Below are 23,822 nucleotides of genomic sequence, written 5' to 3'. Positions count from 1 at the left end.
GGTGGCGTAAGATAAGGTTATGGTTAGCCTGGTGTGGTGGGACTATGCAATGAAAAGCCCCATCTCCAATCATGACCACTGATCAGTTCTTCCTTCCTTCTCCTTGTATTTTGGCCATGCTTGTTGATCTCCTGAGCCTGTTGCTTCAAGTGTAGGAAATTCACTCATGATTTAATGAATTAACTCAACAAAGATGTATTTTTCTGACATCAAGAAGAGACAAAGAAAAATGAGACAAGAAGTTCACAGTCTGGAGGAATAAGAGCACAACTACGGTTCAGGGAGACACATGCTATGTTAAATGTATACACAGGATGCATGCATATGCAGAGGGGAGGGGCTTACTCCAGCCAGGAGAGCATATAAAAGGGTTAGGGCGGCTTTCACAAGGGGGCGATGCATGGAGTGAGGTCTCTTGAGAAGTGAGAAGAGGGCATTCTGTTCATTCATTCATCAAGTATCTCTTTAGCACCTACTAAAAATCTGGCATTTGACTGGTTGCTGGGGAAACCTCAGTAAACAAGAACAGATATAGCAGAGCCAATCCAGACATGCGAGCAAGCAATCAAACAAACAAACTAAAAGAAAGTGCTTTAGATTCTAAAATGAATCTTGCTCTAAACACCTTATTCTCTACCAGCAGGGGTGGAAGATGGGAGTAAACTTGCTAAAGTTGAAAGGTTGTTATTTCTTTTGGCTCAAAGCAGTATCTTGTAGGTACACTCAGTTTCCTTTGGGTACCTGGTTGGCCTTTCAGAGCTTTCCTCCCTTCCTTTTCTTTCTTGCTATGAAGCATCTGGAAACAGGTGGAGTTTATTTAACCTACTGGAGTTGTGGGGCTGGAGGTGGCTAAGTGAGTTTGATCCTGGGAGTGTCCTTCTCTGTTGGTTCCTACTGACCTCAGTTTGTCTCACTCAGTTCCTGGGAACTGACTCTGTCATCACTTCATCTACTGGGTATACAGTGGGTAGTATTTGATCTTGGCACAGGGGATGTGTGATGATAGTGGCTTAGGAGCTTGCATATCTCATTCTACTGAATAGGCATCACCTGAGTTCTTACTAGGGCTGTGTGACATATAAGGTTGAATTATGACACCTCCAAATCTTGACTCCTCTAGATTATGACTCCTGCACTCTTTGCTATGTGGACATTTCAACCTTCACCTTAACAGGCTCTTAGTTTCTACCCTCAGTCATCTTCCTTGCCCTCTTCCACCTCTTCTGTTTGGAGTATTAATAGAACTTTAAGTTCCTTCTACATAACATGGAAGACAGGGGAGACTTGGGGGCACCATTTTCCTTTTTACTCTGCTGTGCTGCCTTCCCACGATTCTCAATGGAAATTGGGGTTCAGACTCCTACTGATTTTGGCTTCCCTCTCAACCTATCTAAGATTTCTATCTTCTTGACCCACTCCCCATGGTTAGGGGGCCCAAGCTTCATCTTTACCCTAGGTCTATACTGGCTCTTTCCTTCAACAGGAAGAGCTATGTATTACTTCCATGGACAACTGAGAGCCTCCTTTGTGTCATATCCTGAATTCTCTCTGTCTACGGCTTGTGGTAAAATTCTGTTAAATCCCTAAGTTTTGTTCTTGGTATGTAAAAGGATGCTTCTGAAAATTATAAAACTTTTCTTTACAAGGACTAAAGCCTGGCTTTTAAAATTATTGTGTCATGTTGGCCTCAGAAGCTTATTTTAGAGGAAAAAATCTGAACATTTTTTCCTTTCATTGCATTTCTGCTATATCGATTCTAATGATTCCTCAAGTATTATTTGCCTCAGAATTGATAGAGGGGAGTTTGACATAAGAAAGAAGAACAAAAGAGGACTCATTAACATATTATGCAAATTATTTTCCTGCAAACCAGATAAGTTACTGTATCTGCTTTCACCAAGTTTATATTTAGTCTCAGGGAAGTAAACATATAAGATGTTTCCTGATATTGGTAAAAGCAATTAAGATAATACAAGAAGTAACATGATAGAGTATGACTTCATGTGGGGTTGGGATGGGGATTCCCTTTAGACTGCCTTTTGTGCTTTGTTGTTATGCATTTTAGTCTACATATATTTAATACCCCATGCTTATTGTTTTGTAAAATTATTATTTGTTTTTATTTTCTCTTACAGTTACCTTTTCTTTGCTGTTTACTCATTCTTGCATTTTAATGTTTTTGTCTGAGATTTTTGCCTTATACTTAAAGAATTCCCTTTAGTATTACTTTTTGGAGTTGGTCTGATGTTGATGATTTCTTTTGTGTTTTGTTTCTCAGAGAAGTTCTTATGTCGATTTTCTCTGGGTACAGAATTCTAGATTGACATTGCATTTCTTCTGGCCTCCATAATTTCTGCTAAGAAGTCAGTTATCTAGGTTATCCAATTTGTTGGCATATACTTTTTCATAGTTGTCTCTTAATGATTCTTTGTTTTTCTGTGATATAAGTTGTAATGTCTTTTCTTTCATTTCAGATTTTATTTACTTGAGTCTGCTCTCTTTTTTCTTAGTCTAGCTAAAGTTTTGTTAATTTTGTTTATCTTTTCAAAAAACCAGCTCTTATTTTTGTTGATCTTTCTATTGTCTTTCTGGTCTTTATTTCACTTATTTCTGCTCTGATCTTTATTTCCTTCCACTAACTTTGGGCTTAGGTTGTTCTTCTTTTTCTAGTTCCTTGAGGTGTAAAGTTAGATTGTCCATGTGAAGTCTTTCATTTTTCTTAATATCGGCATTTATCACTATAAACCTCTCTCTTAAAATTGCTTTTGCTGTATCACACAGGTTTTTGTATGTTATGTTTCCATTTTCATTTATTTCAGGATATTTTTTGATTTCCCTTTTGATTTCTTCTTTGACCCATTGGTTATTCAGGAGTGTGTTATTTAACTTTCATATATTTGTAAAATGTCCAGCTTTCCTCTTGTAATTGATTTCTAGGTTCATACCACTGTGGGAGAAGATACTTGGTATGATTTCAATCTTCTTAAATTTGCTTAGCTTGTTTTGTGACCTATCATATGATCGATCCTGGAGAATGTTCCATGCACCCTTGAGAATAATGTGTATTCTGCTCCTGTTGGATAGAATGTGCTATATAAGTCTGTTAGGTCCATTTCATCTAAAGTATGGATTATGTCTGTTTCCTTTTTGATTTACTGTCTGAATGATCTGTCCTATTGTTGAAAGTGGGATATTGAAGTCTCCTATCATTATTGTATTGTTTTCTGTTTCTCCCTTCAGATCTGTTAGTATTTACTTATAATTAGGTGCTTCATTGTTTGGTGTGTTAATTGTATATTTACTATTGTTATATCTTGATAAATTGACCCCTTTATGATTATGTAATAATTTTTTTTGGTCTCATTACAATTTTTGATTTAAAGTCTATTTTGTCTGATAGAAGTATAGCTACCCCTACTCTATTTTGGCTTCCACTTGCATAGAATATTTTTTTGATCCCTTCACATTGAGCCTATGTGTGTCCTTAAAGCTGAAGTGAGTCTTTTTTAGGCAGCATATAGTTGGGTCTTGTTTTTCTTTATCCATCTAACCCCTCTATGCCTTTGGATTGGAGAATTAAATCCATTTACATTTAGAGTAATTATTGATGGTTAAGGACTTCCTGATGCCATCTTATTGTTTGGTAGTTCCTTTGTTCCTTTCTGCTTCTCTCACTGCTTTTGTAGTGGTATGTTCTGATTCCCTTCTCTTTCTTTTTTTGGAAAGAGAGAAAGGTTTTTGCTTTGTGATTACCATGAAGCTTACATAAATTATTTATAATATAACAATCTATTTTATACTGATAACAACTTAACTTTGTATATTAAAACTCTGTTCTTTTATTCACCCTTTTATGTTTTTAATGTCACAATTTACCTCTTTTTAAATTGTGTATTCATTAACAAATTATAGTAGCTATAACTTATAGTAAATATAAAAATATAAAATATAGTAGATATTGTAATTACTCTTGTCTTTTAACCTCATACTATAGTTTAAGTGGCCAACATACCACCATATTATAGTATTAGAATATTCTGAATTTGACTGTATATTTACCTTTACCAGTGTGTTTTATAGTTTCATATGTTTTCATGTTACTAATTAGCGTCCGTTAATTTCAGCATTTTTTGTAAGACAGGTCTAGTGGTGATGGATTCCCTCAGCTTTTGCTTGTCTGGGGAAGTTTTTATTTCTGAAGGATAACTTTTCCAGATAGAGTATTCTTGGCTGGCAAATTTTTTCTTTCAGCACTTTGAATATGTCATTCCCATTCTGTCATGGCCTGTAAGGCTTCTGCTGAGAAATTCACTCATAACCTTAAGGGGATTCCTTTGTAGGTTGCAATCTTCTTTTCTCTTGTTGCTTTTAGGATTCTCTCTTTGTCTTTGATTATTAACAATTTTATTATAGTGTGTCTGGGGAGGATCATTTTGGTATGAAATTAGGGAGTGACTTATTTGCTTCATGAACTTGGATGCCCAAATCTTTCTCCATGTTTGGGAGGTTTTCAATCATTATTCCTTTAAATAAGCTTTTTGCCATCTTCTCCATCTCTTCTCCTTCTGAAACTCAAATTATACACATGTTGGTTCTTTTCATGGTGTTCCATATACTTTCTTCACTCTGTTTTATTCTTTATTGTTGTTGTTCTCCTCTGAGTAGTTTCAAATTTCCTATCTTTCAACTCACAGATTCTTCTCTTTGGTCTACTCTGATTTTGATGCTCTCTATTGCAGCCTTCATTTTATTTGTTGACTTATTTAGCTCCAAAATTTCTGTTTGGTTCTTTTTTAATGATTTCTATCTCTTTATTAAATTTCTTATTTTTTGTGGGTGTATTGTTTACTTGATTTTGTTGAATTGTCTTTCTGTATTTTCTTGTAACTCACTGAGTTTACTTTAAAAAAAAAACAACTAGTTTGAATTGTTTATCAGGTAAATTATAGCTCTCCATCTTTGGTTTCAGTTACTGGACGATTATTGTTATCCTTTGATGATCTCATGTTTCTTTGACTTTTCATGTTCCTTGGAGTTTTGCATTGCTGTCTTCACATTTGAAATCGTAGTCACCTCCTCCAATCTTTACTAACTGCCATTGTGGGAGTAATACTTTCCATCAGTCCTGCTTAAGATTTTGAGGTTTCTCAGCCATTGCATGGATACATCTGCTCCATGCTTCTTGCTCCCTGTTTTGGCAGAATTCTTAAATGTGTATATCTTGATCCTACAACACACCTGTCTAGCTGCTGATATCTTCTCTTTTGTTTTCTTAATGGTGACACTGTAGCTTAAGTTTGTGGGTTCTCCCTGGCCTACAAACCCTGGCCTGCTTTTTGCATGTGCTTCCTAGCTATTTATCAAAGCTCACTCTTGCTGTCATGCTCAGGAGTGTACACAGGGAGTTGGTACAGAGTGAGGGGTATATGTGGGTAAGGCATGAGGAGCATTGGGGGTGCACACCTACCAGTTGGAATCTGTAGGTGACGGTTTCCCCGTGGCTTGTGGACTGGCTTCCTGATGGAGTCTACAGTGCAGTCAGCAGGAAGCATGTCCCTTTAATGCCTTCCAAGAATTTTAACTACCACTTTCCCAATATTGTCCCTCCCTACACTTATAGAGAATCTGAGCTGCAGGAGAAAAATGAGTCTCTTTGTCAGAAATCTGCACAGCTGGGGAAGCCAAGTGCTCACTCACCTGCTTTCCTTTTCTCCCTTGCTGGAGAAATCACAAGGCAAGAAGGTTTTGCTTAGCTCTAAGCTGTGATGCCTTGGGGGAGGGGTGATACATGCAAGATCAAGCTGTTTCTCTTACCTACTCCAAACTCATACTTTTTTTCCTTCAGTGGAGTGCTGGAACTTCTACTCTGGAAACCTAGATTTCTACAAAGGCTCTCTTGTCTGTGGGTGACTGCCCAAGTCAATGTTCTCTGCTTCCTGTACAGTGCACAAGAGGGGCTGGAACTAGTTCACAGGCCACTGCAGGGCCCACAGCCATGGAGGTCTCTCTGCCCATTACTTGATACACAGGTGGGTGAGACTCCTCCAGAGTCCCCTGGTGTATGGTGCCACAACTCCCACAGAAGCACTTTTGTTAGTGGATGAATCTCAAATTTTTGTCATTGTGGGGGCAGACAAGAAAAGAGGGACAGCCTATGCCACCATAATGCGGACCTTACTTCTCTGTCTTCTTTTTTTAAATAGTGGCCATTTAATGGGTGGGAGGTGATGTCTTATTGTAATTTTAATTTGCATTTCTCTGATGATTAGCATTGAGGAGGATCTTTTCAAATGCTTGTTGGCAATTTGTATATCTTTTTTTTTTTTTTTGAGAAATGTCCATTCATATCATTTGCCTATTGTTTTAATTAGGTTATTTGTGTTTTTCTTTTTTTCTTTTTTCTCTTTTTTTTGGTTATTGTTGAGTTGTAGGAGTCTTTATGTATGCTGGTTATTAACCCTGTATTAGATATATGATTTATAAATACTTTCGCACATTTTATAGTTTGTCTTTTCACTCTGTTGGTTGTTTTCTTTGATATGTAGAAGTTTTAAAATTTGATGTAGTGTCATTTGTCTGTTTTTGCTTTTGTTGCCTGTGTCCCTTTAGCCTTTTTTGAAGCTGAAGTACACAGCTCCCCATTTAGCTACAGTAATAGGACTGGAACACGTACCACTAAGCACACAGAATTAACGTCTGTGCTCCATCTTCTGAAAGGCAGTCATTTTGTAAGGTCCAGGCAAGGCAATCCTCTTCACCTTCCTCTGACTGAAATGCCATTGAACTACTCAGCTGTTTTTAGAAGATAAAAGCAATTACCTTAAAATTTGAAATTACAGATGGTAGAGCAGTTTTGGTGAGAATGCTTCAGACTAGAAAAGTTTTAGAAATGTGTGAAGGATATATAAGCCTTTCTTTCCCTTCTAATGTCCTGAAATTCTTTCTCTCATTATCTGTAAGTGTCTGTATACATGGTTTGGAAACATGTCTAAACTTTCAGTTAGATGAATTATTATTGTTTTTTTAAAGTTGCTAACTAAATTGAGGACTGAGTTTCACCTAGCCATAGTTTTCCAAACTTTATTTGTGTAATATTTATGTACCATACAAGATTTCCCAATCCAATATTACCTCTACTATCATTATTTTATTTAATTAAAAAATTGATTTTAAATGGAGTCACAAAATTCTACTTAACATTTCTGAAATAATTTGTTGCAACACATTAAATTAAACATATAAAAATAAAAATAAAATTTGTGTATGACCTAAAATGACCTTGTGTGGAATGCACACCAGACTTCTCTATTTGCTCACCATTATCTCCTAGGTGCTGCAAAGTCACCTCAAACTCAGCTCCAAACTCAGGCTGCACCAATCCCAATCATCCTCATCAAACTCTCCCAGTGTCTCTTATCTCAGTGAACAGGACCATCCTCCATCCAGCTGCTCAAGCTGGAAACCCAGGAATCATTCTACCCCTACCTTACCCACCCCCGTATCCTCCTTACCCACTCCCCCCACCCCCGCCCTGCACCATATCCACTATATGTAATCCATCATCAAGTCTTGTCAATTTTACCTCCTAAAATTTTACCTCTTGGATCCATCCTAGTCTGAAATAACATTATCTCAGTCCCACCCTCCTGACCGGTGTTGAATGATGTTTCAGTCACCCTCCATTCGGCCCTAAATACTGCAACCAGATTGCTCATTTCAAAGAACAAAATCCTTAACAAGACCCTTCTGCACCTCCAGCCTAATTTCACATGGTATTCTTTCCCAGCCTCTTTCACAGCTACGGGCCTCTCTCAACCTCTTTTGTGCCTTACACTCTGTCTGGTTATGGGATATTTTCACATAGTCCTCTCCCTTCAAAACCTTTCTCTCTTTTGTGCATTCTTTAGCCCAGTTACTTCCTACTCCTCTTTCAGGTTTCAGCTCAATTGCTACCTCCTTAGGGAAACTCTTTTGACTTCAATAACTAGGTCAAATTCACTTATTTTCAGTTCTCCTACTGTTTCAACTCTACTTCATTTCACTCACCAAACTTACAATTTTACATGCATTTATGTGATAATTTGGTTAACGTTTGGCTCCTTCATTAGACTGCAGGGCACGATCTGTGTCTATTTTGCTCTTTCTTGTAAAACCAGTGCCTGTCATGGTTTCTGGCACATAGAATTGCCTCCCTAAATATTTTCTGAATAAATGGATGGATTCATAATGGGTTGTGGAGATGGAACATGAGAAAGACACATTAGGCTGCAGGATTTGCCAAGGGAAGAAATTCAGTGAGAACCCAGTTTTAAATTTTCCCCAAGAACAGATTGGTTACATAGGCAAGGAACTGTTTGGGAAGCTTCTCTCAGCAACTCTTTAAAGATTGATTGAAACATAATCAAACATTGAGTTTGACAGATGTTTCAGAGAAAAGAGGAAGGAAAGCAGAAATAAAAAGACAGATATTGATCAATGAGCACAATGTTGAGAAATTGGAGGAAACCTGGAAGGAGAGTTGAAAAATAGGTTAGAGGTAGAGTCTGGGAGTAAGAGCTGAAAAACTGGACTTAATCTGAAGAATCAGTGACTGAGGTGTCATTTAGCAAATGCCCTTAACATACCACTGTGCAGACCAGAGCCAGAGAAAGTGGAATGAAATTGCACACAGAGAGTTCTGTTTGATAAAGGAGGGTCTTCTTGTCTTTATGGATGACTACACACCGTGGAACAGACTAATAGGGAGGGCTGATGAATCTTGGAGATCCTTTAGGAATGGAAAAGACAACCATTTATTTGGAGTAAAGGCAGGTGATAAACTAGTCTCACTCAATTCCTTTGTGCTTTTGGAATTGATGGTTGTCTCACTAAGGAATTTTTTCCCACCTTTTCTGCTCAGATCTACTCATAGAGGCAAGAGTTTTATCTAGGAATACATTACAGTAAAGGAAATGCTCAGCTATTTCCACCTTACAAAGGAAATAAAAATCTTTCAATCGCAGGGTCCTTTTGAGCTGCCATCCTGTCTATCTTCTCTTTTCAGGCAAAGCTCCTTAAAGACTTGTCTGTGTTTGTCCACCTCACTTCTCCATTTATTCCTCTACCCACTGCATCCTGACTTCTTCTCTGAAGCACAGACCAACACTACTAACGTGGACACTCTCATTAGCATATTCAAAGGTGTACTTTTTATCCCTTATCTTACTAAAACTTGTAAGAGCAACAACATCACTTGACCAGTCTCCTTCTTGAAACACTCTTTTCCTCAGATTTTTTGTTGCTATTTTTTTATTGTAGTAAAATGTATATAACATAAAATTTGCCATTTAAACTATTTTAAAGTGTACAATTCCATGACATTAACTACATTCACAATGTTGTTCAACCATCACCACTATTTATTTCCAAAATTTTTCATCACTACTAACAGAAGCTCTGTATCCATTAAACAATAACTCCCCATCTTTTCTTGGATTTTGTGACACCATACTCTTCTAGTTCTCTCTCTCTCTCCTTCCCCACTCCTTCTTTCTCTCCCCCTCCCTTTCTTCCTTCTCAGGCTTCTTTGTGGGTGTCTTTTCCTTTGTCCATTACTTAAAATCTGCACTTTTTGGATACTGTCCTAGACCCTTGTCTCTTTTTACTACATACATTTTCTTCTGTAAATCTCAATCTGTTCTGAAGCTTCAATGAGCATCTAAAGCTCAGATCTCTTTTCTGAGTCCTTTGATATAATTTCTTACTTATCTCTTGCCACCCACCAATGCTACCAGCTATTTTGTCCCTATGTTTTACATTATTTTTATTTTTTTGCTTTATGTTATTTTTTCTTTAGCAGCATCCAGTTTGCCTCATGATTAGTGACTAGCTAAACAAATTGAAAATGTCTGACTTTATTATCAATCTTTACTACAAAACTGTAACATCTTTGAACCCTGGGAAGCACATCTTGTTCAGTGTATTATTCCAGGACCACCCACAGTGAGGCCTGTTGAGACCCTCATATACCGTTGAAAGGAGCTAAGGGTGCTGGACCTTGAGTGCATGGAATAGGAATTTTAATTCAGGTGGTCCAATTCCAAAGTTTGAAGTTTCACCTCACTAAAAATCAATTATTGTTAAGTGAATTTAAAAAACATTGGAGTATATGCCATTCATAAAAACCTTTCCTTTTCTTGGAGAGCTTTACATAGATCATGACTTGTGTGTGATTTCCTGATTGGTACAACCTGATTGCTCCTCTTGTTTTTCCAGTGGGACTGTAAACTCCTCAGGGTAAGGAGAGTGCTTTGTTGTCTTTTTTCATCCAGTTTTATTGAGATATAATTGGCAAAGTTTTAGTTTTTTCTTTTCCTTACCTTTGCAATTGCATTTCCCTATACTTGGAATTTATTTCTCCCTTTGCTTACTTTTCTTCATATTCCTAAGATCTCAGCTTGGAGGTTACTTCTCCAGGGAGCTGGTTGGAAACTCCTCCTAACTTCTCTTATTATGTTGTCATTGCCAGTCTTCCCTGCTGGTCCCTAAATTCCATGACTGGTATAGATGAGCACTAACATATCTATTATGTATTTCCAGTCTCAGCACATAGTAGGCAATCATTAACTATTTGACTCAACAGCAATGACTATTATTGAATGAAGTTATAAGGAAGTATTGAGGACATCTAAGTATCTTTATGCTGACAGATGGATACTAGAGGTTGGAGATAAGTGATTTGGTCTGGCCCTTGCTTTTTTTGTGTGTGATATCAAAACATTTTACATTTTATTGAGAAACAATAAAAGTAATGACAGGGCTTTTATGGACAATTAACTAGAAGCGTCAAAACCTTATTTGAGACTTAGCTTGATGGGTACATTAGCTTGATTGATATTCATTAAGATAAAGTCCTATCCAGCACTGTTTAAATTGAGGTTCTACCTTTCCTTTTTAATTAAGAAAAAAAGAAAGAAAGAGCTCCTATGAAATAGAGTTGCCTCTGCTCTGTTATTTATAGAGCGTGCAAATTTCTGGATGCTCTTGCTCTGTGAACTACCAGAAGGAATCTGTAATGGCCTGTTCTGATGCTGTCTGTGTTCCAGGCACTTTGGAGGATGTATATTTGCTCTGAAATAGACAGCCTTGTTGCATTTCATGTGGAGAGGAGTCTTGTTGAAGAAGATCCAGTTGCACTGATCAGGGTTATGCAAGGGCAGTGTGATGTTATACATTCTACAACAGCCCATAATTGTGAAATACATACTTCCAAGCCCTTGTTGATAGGAGTTCTATAAAAAGGGCTTGGAAGCATTTTCTAACAAAATTTCCATAAAGTATATATATATATTTCAGATTTTATTTTATAGCCATAAGCTTAGCCTTCAGTTTCTTTATATTTAAAATGTCTTAAGATCTTGGTGTCTTGAAAAAACTTCAAATAGGTTTCATGACTGAAAAATATATTGTTTAAATTTTTTTTTATGAGATGATACTTTAAAATATAATTTAAAACATCTAAAAAGCCAGACTTAGGAAAATATCTGCAAATCAGTTTAAAAAAAAAAAAGGCAAGTGAGGAAAATGGACAAGGGAAATGACTAATTTCCAATATAAAAATAATAAATGGTTAATACATATGAAACAATTCAATTATATTTATAAGGCAAATGCAAATTAAGACAACAATAAAACTGAATTGACAAAGCTCAAAGAGTTGTAAAGATATAAAAATTAAAGATAATTTACAGTGTTGGCAATAGTAATGGCTAGTGATTATTGAGTGCTTACTTCATGCTAGATATAGTACTTAGTTCTTTGCCTTTACTAATGTACTTAGTCATCATGAAAAATATTTGAGGCAGATGTTATGGTCAAGTCAAATTTTACAGATGAGGAAACTGTGACAGAATGATGATGAAAAATTGCTGAAGGACATACAACTAGTAAGAGAAGAAACAGAAAGTTTGATATGATATCCATTATACTACACTGCCTGGTGAACTATTAGGTTAATGGATGCTGCCATAAATGGCTACTTGGGATGATTGTTGTTATAAATATTCTGGAAATCAATATTGGTCTCATTTGGGTTACAGAATATGTGGTTTAACTGCAGTAGATGATCATCTCTGCTGCTTTTGCTCAAGAAATTTCTTTATATCTTTTTCCTGTATTCTTTATGCTTTTTGTTCCCCTAAATATTATCATTATGACTGCATTTTACAATTTTATAATCCATGTCAACACACATCTGCCCAAGAATTCACTTACCTAGGTACTCATCTTTGGTAACTATCGTATTTCAAATCAGTTTTATCTTAGAATATCTTCTATCTTAAGCTGAATCACACCTCAGAGTAGGAAGAGACAAGGCCCCCAGTGGACTGAAATGACCCTTATTAGAAGAGATGGGATTGTACAAAAGCCATACTTTACAACTGTGCCCAGAGTCAGCTGTGGCCTGGTTGATCGCGTGGGGCTGATAACTCAGAAAAAGGAGAACGCCTTGCTGGGGGATGGCATATTTCCAATCTCTACCTATGTAAACATCTTGATTAGACAATCTTAACCATCAGGAGCAGCAGTCCTGTACATTTTTTGCTCCTCTGCACCCAGGCTGCTCCTTAGACAGAGTGCACCTCAAGTTATGAGTCATTCCCTACAGCTCTGCCCCTGTCTTTTCTACTCAGGAAAGTATATCCTATGCTTTTTCAAGCTACACATTCTCCCCACCCCATTATTGTAGCATATACCACCACCCTTAGGAGTATCCCACCCACGTGCACCTGGAGAATTACTGCTCTAGATTAAGAGAAAGAATTTAGAAGAACTATGACTTGATCTATTTTGCCAAATCAGGAACTTCCGAAACTTAAAACAAAATGGATTTGTCTGGAGTGAGCTCGTGCTCCTCCATATCAAGCTGCTCAAGGCCTGAAAGACAGATGCGTTCCGATCTGATCTCCTTCTCTCCAGCCTCCCACCCAGCATCTGGCACTCCCGTTCCTTTGAGTGTAATTCCATTGCATTAATGAAAATGTAGCCCCTGCAACTTTATTTCTAGATCTATAAACAGTACCCAAGAATATTCTCATGGGCTGTGCTTATTTGAATATGGATATGCTTTAATTTATAGTTAGATTAAATGGTTTAATTTTATCCATAATGGGGATAATTCAAGGTGAGAAGAGTTCTGAGTTATTTATCTAAGGGAGTTTAGTTAGCTATAGCTCGAGGAAAGCACTGTTTAAAGTCCTTTGAGAGATATTTATCTAGGGGGTCAAAGAGTGGGATGTGTTTGAGCATTTTGGAAAAAAGCATCTTCTGTATATTAAAAACAACACAGGAAAAAGACTGTTTGGTTTGGAAAGTAAATTATGTTACTTTCAGATTATGTAAATTCAGAACTTTGTTAGAATATTAAATACGAATTAATCAGAAATAATTAGCAATAAAAATTAACTTATCTAACTAAATTCAAAATATGTGGATTTTAGCAAATTAAATAGATGAAATACAGACGCCCAAAGCTATTATTATAGTAAAATTAAGAAGATATTTTTCATTCATTATCCTTATTAATTTGATAATCAAAACAATCTCATTATGATCTTAATTTACATCTCTGATCACTACTTGATCAGGTTTTTCATATATTTATTTTTTCAGGCTATGCCCTCTTTTGGGAATTGTCTGTATCCTTTGCTCATGTACCTATAGAGGTCTTATTGTTTTTCTGATCAATTTACCATCTTTGTTGCAAATATATTTTGCTCTCTATTTCATGGTCAAGGGTACTACCTAGCACACTTACAGGTGCTCAGTAAATATTGATTTCATTTAAAAAGAGTATTTTTTGTATTTAGAAGTACTTTTTCCTTGTGTTATTGATTTATTTTACCTAGTACATGAATGAACAGATATATTTATTATTTTAAAATACATTCTAATTTTATTTGTATACCTCCAGAGCATTTCCTTTGGAGTTGTTATTTTTCCAGTTCTAAAGCTTTCCATGATTAGTATAAGTGCAGGAGAAATTTAAAATGTTCCATAAGGCTGAGCACTTTCAAAAAGAAGGCAGACATATCTGAATTGGAGTTGCTCCTCTTTTTGCTAATAATAGCTCTCTGCTTTCCATGAGATGAGGTTTTTATGGTGCTTCAGGGGGTTGAAATTGGAATGGAATGTAATATGTTGATAACAGAAAATGTTTTTAAAAATGATACATAATTTGTCAAAGTTTTCTTATTTAAATGTGTTTGAGCCATTGAATTGCCTATTGGCTTCATAGGGGCAATAAAATCTCCAATGTTATTGCAAGTCAAGGTGGTCTTTGTCATTTTTCTGCTTTCCTGGCAATGTTAGGGACCATGACTAATAAGGGAAATCTCTTTGTAGGAACGTATTCCACCCCATTATGTTGTGCTCATGTCTAGGCCTCCAAATGATTAGATTTCCTGGTGCTGAAACACAGCCAAACCAGTCTTCCTGGGGCTGGACTGCCATGGTTACTACTAGACAGTCACCATCATTGGCCTTTCCTGCTTTGACCAAATGGTCTTATGTACCACCTGTTTTTTTCTCCTACATGTAAGTTTCCTGATTTTGCTCTTAATTTCAGATTCTTGTCTTTGAATGTCTTATGAACTAAAAAAGTTCATGTAGGACCCTGTGAAACCTTGTCTTCTTTCTTTTTAAAAAAATTTTTGAATTTTATTTTTATTTTTTTGTACAGCAGGTTCTTATTAGTTATCTATTTTATACATATTAGTGTATATATGTCAATCCCAATCTCCCAATTCATCACACCCCCCTCCCCCCGCTTTCTCCCCTTGGTGTCCGTACGTTTGTTCTCTACATCTGTGTCTCAATTTCTGCCCTGCAAACCGGTTCATCTGTACCATTTTTCTAGGTTCCACATATATGCGTTAATATACGATATTTGTTTTTCTCTTTCTGACTTACTTCACTCTGTATGACAGTCTCTAGATCCATCTACATCTCTACAAATGACCCAATTTCGTTCCTTTTTATGGTTGACTAATATTCCATTGTATATATGTACCACATCTTCTTTATCCATTTGTCTGTTGATGGGCATTTAGGTTGCTTCCATGACCTGGCTATTATAAATAGTGCTGCAATGAACATTGGGGTGCATATGTCTTTTTGAATTATGGTTTTCTCAGGGTATATGCCCAGTAGTGGAATTTCTGGGTCATATGGTAGTTCTATTATTAGTTTAAGGAACTTTCATACTGTTCTCCATAGTGGCTGTATCAATTTACATTCCCACCAACAGTGCAAGAGGGTTCCCTTTTCTCCACACCCTCTCCAGCATTTGTTGTTTGTAGATTTTCTGATGATGCCCATTCTAAGAGGTGTGAGGTGATACCTCATTGTAGTTTTGATTTGCATTTCTCTAATAATTAGTGATGTTGAGCAGCTTTTCATGTGCTTCTTGGCCATCTGTATGTCTTCTTTGGAGAAATATCTATTTAGGTCTTCTGCCCATTTTTGGATTGGGTTGTTTGTTTTTTTTAATATTGAGCTGCATGAGCTGTTTATATATTTTGGAGATTAATCCTTTGTCCGTTGATTCATTTGCAAATATTTTCTCCCATTCTGAGGGTTGTCCTTTTGTCTTGTTTGTAGTTTCCTTTGCTTTGCAAACCTTGTCTTCTTTCTTGCATAAGCTGTAATGACCTCTATACTGTACTATATAAATGAAACCAACCTTGCTATTGATGATTGGGTCACGTTCGACAAACAAGTCAAACCTAACCATGACAAGGTTGAATATGCGGAAGGCCAGCAGCCTCTGTGATGATGGCTTTATCTGTTCATTCATTCATTAATTCATTCTCTTCTCCATTTGATAAATATTTTAGGGCTGATCATGTTATAGGCACAGCGCCTGTAACTGTGGCATTCTTTTTTTTTTTTAAACATAGTCCATTCTCATTATTATTATTTTTTAATTAATTAATTTATTTTTGGCTGCGTTGGGTCTTCATTGCTGTGCGCGGGCTTTCTCTAGTTCTGGTGAGCAGGGGTTACTCTTTGTTGTGGTGCACAGGCTTCTCATTGCGGTGGCTTCTTTTGTTGTGGAAGACGGGCTCTAGGCACACAGGCTTCAGTAGTTTGGGCACACGGGGTCAGCAGTTGTGGCTTGTGGGCTCTAGAGCACAGACTCAGTAGTTGCGGTGCATGGGCTTAGTTGCTCTACGGCATGTGCGATCTTCCCAGACCAGGGCTTGAACCCGTGTCCCCTGCATTGGCAGGCGGATTCTTAACCACTGAGCCACCAGGGAAGTCCCTGGCATTCTTCACAGATCGTATGTGGCTTATGGTGGCTATTATCAGCACCAGGAAAATGTCGGTAATGTTTTTCCCTTCCTTCAGACCAATAGTGAGCTAGCTCAGACCAGGAGCTGTGTTATAGGATGGCTCTGCTACAGAAACATGGAAATGCTATTTAATTTATGCTCACCATTTGGGTAAAGATTCTGCCTCTTTTTAAAGGTCTTGGGAGGCTTGACAAAAGCAGTAACCATAGTTATCCAGAAGACTTTTTTTCATGATGAGTAAAGAGCCTGAAATGTTCTCATACATTACATATATTAGAATAATATGGTTTTTAATGACTTCTTAATTTTGTAATAAGCTTGGTTTCTAAGCTCTACTTCTGAACATTGTTAGAAAATTTTAAAAGAGCCAAATTTAAAATAAGTTTAAATGCTTTTAACTTAATATCTAGAATTAGAAAAAGTTTTTATCAATATATAATATATAATGTTGTAAATTAAAAATGGCTAGCCTCTCCCCATCCTTTATTATCCACACTGACTCCCTTGAGTATTATTGCTAAAAATATGTCATTGCTGAGACTATAAGTGTTTGCTATTATTTTTATTACCTTTTTCTGTACAGTCATATATATACACATACATATATACACACATATATGTTCAAGTACACACACATATATACTTTTTTAAACATATAACGTTACATTGTATATGTTGTTGAAAATTTGGTTTCCTTTTTATTTATTTTATTACATTGTATATGTTATTAAAATTTGGACATCCTTTCATGTCAGAATATACAAATATAATTGATTTTGTTTAATGACTGCATAGTATTCCTAGTTTGAACAGTTAATGTTTTATTTAACCATTCTCAAACTGATGGGCATTTAGGTTGACTTCAGATTTTTGCCTTTACTAAAAAATCTTGCCATGGACATCACTTGTCCACTTACTTTGGGATACTTGTACAAGAATTTCTTTAGGGTGTATTCCTAGGAGTAGAATTGCTTGGGCAAAGGTTGAGCATATTTAAAATTTTCAAAGATACTAAGGACAGAACATTAGAGATTTGGAAGTGCTTCTTTCCCTCTCCTCTCCCCTCCAGAAAGGAATGTATCCATCACAGTTTGCCAGAGCTCTGCTCTAAGCTAGGATATCTGAGGATAAACTTGTATAAAGGAGAGTCAGCCAGCCAGTTCTCCAGCCTGGTATAAAAGCTTGAATTTATAAGTAGAGAGGGGAATATTGAATTTGTTATTACTCAAGCTGTTATAAAATTTCTTCCCAGATATTAAAAAAGTAATTTGTTTTGTTGTTGAGCCCAATTTCAAATGGTGTAGCCCTTACGTACCTTGAGAAGATTGTCTCTGAGTCTCACAACTCTCCTTCCTATTGGTCAGGTTTGGCTCTTTTTTTCTTCATTGAATCATTTTCCTCTTGTTGATTATTTTGTATTTCATAAGTAGTGAGTTTGCTGACTCACTGGAGGTCCTAGGCTGCTCTATATAGTTTCACTCCTATCAACTTTAATGACATCTTAGAAACATCATGATGGTAAAGGTACAGATCTTCTTTAAAGTAAAAGGAAGAAAAAATATGTTCCTATTTTCATGCTATCTTGAGTTTTCTTAGCTACAACAATCCAAGTGATGTCAGTGACCTTGGTTTATTCCCTCTGCCCCTGATTTTAATAGGCCTGAGATTCTTATTAAAACCAGAATGATGTTATGTTCATATATAAGTAGCTCAAACACATAGACTGATTTTTACTTACCTCATCAATTTCAGGTTAACGTCCACACCATTTTCCTCACTGACCTTTAGGCTCTCTGTGAGCATTACTAATTTCTCAGTTTCTGCCTTGTATAGTATATATGTTTCTGCTAATTGTATATTCCCTTAGTTGCATAATTTTTCTTTTAGTTTGTTTTACTATAAAAGTAATAAACATTTTTTTTATAACAGAACATACTTTATTTATTTTTAAATTTATTTATTTATTCATTTTTGGCTGCGTTGGGTCTTCGTTGTTACGCGTGGGCTTTCTCTAGTTGCGGCGGGTGGGGGCTACTCTTTGTTGCAGTGCGTGGGCTTCTCATTGCAGTGGCGTGTCTTGTTGCCAGGGAAAGCTTAAGGGCAGAAAGTGGACATTTATTACAATTTTGAAAGATTTATTTTCAGAGAGTAAAGTTTGTAAGATAATGTTCTGAAGAGACTTGAAGAACAGGGATCATGTTATTTAATTCTTTTGTGTTTATCATAGCAATGGTTCATTATTTGAAAAGTTTGTTGACATTTGCCATTAATACTATGGTCGTTACAAGAAATACTTATTGGTAGGTTGATTTCTAAGTATTCCTGTTGCATTAAGAGAGATTTACTGGTAAGTAGTCTAGTTTCTAGACTGGTCTACTGTGTTTCTGTATTCTTTGGGCCTCTAGTAATGCACTCATACCTGATTCATTCATTTACTTAATCACTCATCCATTCAACACACATTTCTTGAGACCTTTACATGGCAGGTGATATTGAAATTACAAAGAAAAATAAAGAATAACGATTGGCTCTGTCCTTAGAGCCCACAGTTTGCTGAGGGAGACAGATTTTTGCAGAAACCTCTATACTGTGGTATCCAATATGAGAACCAAGAAAGAATGTTAATCAGGCTTCACTCTAGAGACAAAATATGAACAAGTTCTGAAGGGAGAAGTGCGGTGCTGGCAGAGTGAGTGGTGTGAACCAGGGCAGGAGGCTATAGAAATGATGCACATGTGTGGGAACTGAGAATCATTTAATGTGACTGGAGTGTAAATTGTGTGTGGGGAGAAGGAGAACGGCAAAGGAGGAAGCGAGAAAGCCAGATGGGGCCAGATGGTAAAGTAAACCCTTGAATACTACACAACTGTGTTTGAATTTTCTCATGGACTTGATGGACGGTGACAGTGGGAATGACCTAATCCAATTATTGTTTAGAGATATAATTCTGGAATCAGTGAGGAGAATGGCCTGCATCAGTTAATACAGCATGGACTCAATTAACTACCTTGTTTGTGTTCCCAGATGGTGAATGTATAAAATCTTTTGTTGCCACCTAAAAAATAATATAGCCACCCCTTTTTATGGAAAAAAAAAAGGTAAATGACAATAAAACAGTCAAAGCAAAAAAATAATAAGTGTTAGCTCCTCTCTGAAAAAAATAATTTCAGTTGATGTGTTTTTTTAATCTCCATCAAATTATTTTTCTCTATATAATTAGGTTCTTTTTTCCATTTAAACATTCCACCATAGTCTTTAATAAGACCTGTGCCTTATAAAACTGAATGATTATATGCTTACCAAACAGATTTTAAACTTGTCAAGACTCAGGAACTGGTTTTGGCAGAGGAGAGATAAAGCCAGCACTTAGGTGTTTACAACATAACGTGTCTGTCAAGAGGAAAAAAGCTGCAGCAGGCAAGCTTCTGCAAAGGCCTTTTATATTCTGTCACTTACTCTTCACACTTCTTCATTCAGAACATTTATGAACAAACTTGGGAGATTCACAGCCATCCCCTAACAGTCAGTGTGTACATTTATGGGTCTAAATGAATATAAAACTACTTTATGAGTGAAAATTCCCCTTGCATAAGAACTGAGAGCTGTACAGCTGTTTTGTCAGTGGCATTTTATCACTTTTCTGTATCATTGGCTTTAAGTAGATGCAAGGGGAAACAAATCATTTCAGTGCTTGGAAGCAATGCCAATCATTTTGAGAGAATGAGAAACATCAGGATTGATTTTGCTTTTTATAAAAGGGGTCACTCTCATCTAATGATTTAGAGTCTATTTTGAAGAAATGTGTTATTTCTGTGAAAAAGGATTTCCCAACTGAGTAGTTGGAAAATATTCTACAATTCATCCTCATAGCCAAGCATAGAGATCAAAGAGAAATGTTTATTTCCTTTCTACATTCTTCAGAATAATTTTTGATTGGGAGAAATGCTAATCCAGTCCAAAAAAGAACTCATACTGATGTTCATGTGTGACCATTTTTGTTTTCTTTTTTGATTTTTCTTTGTTTATCTGTCCAATAAATATTTACTGTTTTGTTTTGGTTTGGTTTTGGGTTCTATGATCCAGCTCACAATTTGGACAACCTCTGGACGAGGTGAATCACTAGATGCTGGACCATGAAAGAGAACTTTTATTAGGACTAGCAGCTGATATGCCCTGTGACCCCTTGGAAAAGTCCGAGTCCAGGCTTCTTCTAAGCCTGCCCAACCAATGCTCACCCTCTGCCTGGGGAAGTCTAACTATGGCCAAGGCAGCTGCAAACATCAGGACAGAAAAGTTCTCTCTGCCCCTGGGATATGGGTCTACAAGCTCTTCTGTGTTCTCTTTGGGATGGACAGAGTTACTTTATTCATAGACAATTCAAAGAGAATTAGTCTCTCTAGAAGCATTATACGTCATAATCAGAGCTCAGTAGATATTTAAAGTGAGTCATGGTCAAAATCTTCAGGGCTAGAAGGGACTTTAAAGGTCATCTGATGTTGAATCTCCTCTCCAACATTCTAATCAGTTCCTCCCGTAGGGAGCTTCCTGGTTCCTTGGGCTACCTGTGTCTGTATTTGTTATGACACATGGACATTTTTTCCTTATTTCTGTCTAAAATCTATTCTTTTAACTGTCATTCTGTTTGTCCTACTTATACACTCTGGAGCCTGGATTAGAGCTCACTGTTTGGACCAGCACTTCTCAATTTGGGCTTGCTTAAGAAATTGTCACAATACAGATTCCTGGGGCCAATCCCCAGACATTGATTCAGTAGGTTTGAGGTTCTGCCAGAGCATCTGCATTTCTAACAAGCCCCCAGGTACTGCTGCTGCTGGTCTGTGGATTACCTTTGAACAGCTGATTTAGACTATTCAAGATTCCTTCTCCTTTCTTTTGGGAACTGCACCTGGTTTTCCTTTGGGGACTAACTTGTCTCCTACTACAGGCAGACTGGTTGGTACTGGCAGCCAAGCCATTTACCAGCCAAGTGGTGGGCATGTGACACAAGGTGGGCCAAAGGGACGCTGATTCTTGAGAATGTGAAATGAGGGCAAGAGAGGTAGGAGCTCCATCATCCTGTTGACCACAACTCCTACCTGGGTCCCTGGGCCTGTCCTGTTCCCCACTGCTTCTGAGTCTAGAACTCAGGTTTTTCTTCTGTTCTTTGAACTACCTCATATCTCTTCAATAAGTGATGGTTTTTCTTCTAGTTCCACTTCAGTTTTTTCTCCTCTTCTTTCTCCTCCTTTTCTTACTCCTCTTCCTCTCCTTTTTTTACATTAACTGTTTAGTTTCTACTTCTTGCCACCAACAATCTGAACAGATAAAAATTACAAAGAATACACCTGCTGTCTTGACCCTAGTCCACACTTCCACATAAAGACAATGCCGACTTGCTTCTCCAGGTCCAGATTCCCTGTGCTTTCATTGATTCTTCGTAGAACATGTGTTTTAAGTCTCCACATTATGATGTTTTCTTTTGGTCCATCTACTAGTTGTCTCCAATCCTTTGCCAGTTCAATATAGCATGATCCAGACTGCAGAGAGGAAGGAGATTTTTATCGCCCCTGCTGTGGGCACTATACTCTGATTAGTGCCACTTAAAGCAGAAAAAGAAAGAAAAAAAGGACAATTACATAGTAGTTTATTGATCAGTGTCAACAGTGAATAGAGATCATCCAGGTTCCAAAGTGGATCTTCTGTACTGAATGTTTTAAGTTTGGGTGTGATTCCTCCCCTACCCTTAGTGCCATGTTGCCCAGACAGAATACCAGATGTCTCTCGCTTCTGCTGATAGGCAAGCAGGGAAATGGGCCTTCGATGGCACAGAAAGCAAGGGTTTCTTTGGACAGCATGTGCTCAGGGCTGGTCTTGTATAAAGGACGAGACTCAGAATCATTATCGTGTGCTTGGGGAGTGTGTTGGCAGTCTGAAAAATAGTAGAAGCAAAAGGCTCTCCTGGGATTCTTCTTAAATGCAGACAAGACAATTATTTATGGGCTGTTTGGCCTTCTTCATTCTGGGAGAGTCAGAGAAGTCTGCGGAGAAATCAGGGATACTCAGGAGCATTAGGAATTAAAAACAAAAAACCCAAAGTATTGTTATTATTGCTATTCCATGTAAATACTCAGAAGTTTAACTTTTTGACTTGATATGCATATTCATAACTAGTCATTTCTTGGGCGGGAACTTCTCAGGCAATAACAAATGGTCCTCTTTGTCCTCAACAGTGATTCTGAATTTAAAGCAGAATGACACAAAGCATTTGGCCCCTTGCCATAACAATGGTAGAGAATAGAGGAACAATATGTCTTTGGATTTTTTCCTCTAACTTGCTTAAAATTACTGTCATGTGTTCCTGAGATTTAGGTTCAGGCTGCTTCTGTCCAGCAGAGTGAGGTTGGACAGAGGGAGGGGATGGAGTGTGGTGCTTTTGCAACAAAGGCCTCTGCGGAGGCATGGGAAGGTCTGCTGTTAGGATGGTCCATCAGAGTTGTCCCAAACTGAAGCAACGGGGCTGAGCCTTTGTGTTCCCTTATCAACTGGTCACTGGATGCAGGCTACCCTCGGCAGGGGGTGTGACCCTGGCTGAGGTGGTGTTCTCTCTCTGACCGCAGTTCCCACCGAGGGCCTCAGCTGCGAGCTGTCAGATGGCCGCAATCCCAGCAACTGGCCAGTGGGTCTTGACCAGGGGATACTGACAAGGAGTTGGGCAGTGCCCCACACCCTCCACCGGTTCTGGCTGTCCCGGTGGATGCCTGGTGGGTCTGGGTGACAGAGGGGAGTTAATACTCTGTCGAGAGGGTTTTGATGGATGATGGGAGATGGAAAGGCACCAACAGATAAATCCTCTCCTTTCTTTCCCCCCGTGGATTGTTCTGAGACGCGGTTCCTGAGACTGAGCAGTGTGCTGCATTTGTTGCAAAGGTGTGCCTGGCTTGATGACGTCCTTCCTTGTATGTGTTCTCCCCCACTTCTCTACCTCATTTCCCTATCCTTCTTTTTACCCCTGAGGGTTGTACCCTTGCACTGAAATGTCAGCACAATATCTTTTGCCTTAGCCTCTGTTTTCTAGGGAACCCAGGTTAAAGCTGAAGGACCTTATTGAAATTCCCGGAATTATAGAACTTAAGTTAGCAGGGACCTTAAAGATCACCTAGTCTAATACTGCCCATTTTACAGGTCAAAAAACAGAGGCTCAGAATGGTTCAGCTATTTAAATGCATTGCAGACCCAGAACCTGGGCTTCCTGATTCCTGCTCCCATGCTCTTCCAACCCGGTCATACCTTATCTACATTAACCCGCTTGGAAAGTGACTTTACCCCAGAAAATGGCCCTGTGATGGGATTATAGGAGTATCTGGGACCCATCTTGGATACATGTGCATTTGATCTTTTTGAGGCACCTCATGTGAATGCCTCCCAGAGACTGTCAATAGTCTAGTCTCTAGACTGTTAAAGCCGGTAGGAATCCGGAGGATCAGCGAG

Source organism: Eubalaena glacialis, chromosome 4 (genome assembly GCF_028564815.1).
Source record: "Eubalaena glacialis isolate mEubGla1 chromosome 4, mEubGla1.1.hap2.+ XY, whole genome shotgun sequence".
Lineage (NCBI taxonomy): Eukaryota > Metazoa > Chordata > Mammalia > Artiodactyla > Balaenidae > Eubalaena > Eubalaena glacialis.
The sequence above is the reverse complement of the archived record's forward strand: the minus strand, read 5'-3'. Positions refer to the sequence as shown.